This window comes from Pteropus vampyrus, unplaced genomic scaffold (genome assembly GCF_000151845.1).
Source record: "Pteropus vampyrus isolate Shadow unplaced genomic scaffold, Pvam_2.0 Scaffold74, whole genome shotgun sequence".
NCBI lineage: Eukaryota > Metazoa > Chordata > Mammalia > Chiroptera > Pteropodidae > Pteropus > Pteropus vampyrus.
The window spans coordinates 1,394,842-1,395,348 of record NW_011888855.1 but is presented as its reverse complement, the minus strand read 5'-3'; positions in this window follow the sequence as shown (position 1 = coordinate 1,395,348).

Sequence of the window (507 nt, the reverse complement as noted above, 5' to 3'; positions counted from 1 at the left end):
CCTCCAAACTGGGCCTTCCAGAGCACCTCTGCGGGCCGGCCGGGGCCCGGGCGCTCTCCCGCAGTCCCCTGTTCAAGCCGCGGGCTGGTGGCGTACCGCGGCGCACTGTCGGCCTCCAAGCGCGGCCAGGAGGCGGAGAGTTGGGCGGGGGCGAGGGGAACAGGTTGAGGCAGAAGATTGCAGCCGAACCGGCCGGGCACCCCTGCCCGGGGCCGCTCTCTGCAGGCTGGCTCCAAGCCGAGGTCGCCGCAGCCCTAGACCCCTCCCGGGCCACCTGTGCGCAGGCTGGCTGGCCCCGGAGAGCCCAGATCCGAGAACTAATCCACTCCGGGTTTCAGACTCCTGGCCTGGTCCCTGGAGACAGCGCGGGGCGGTGGGAAGCCTCCCCGCCCACCACCCCAGCCCCTCCTCGGGGGAGCCTCGAGCATCGCCGGGAGGGATCCCCGAAGCTGGGGGTGGCCCGCGCGCGTGGCGCGGGGCGGCCCGGCCCCTCCTTCCCTCCCCCGC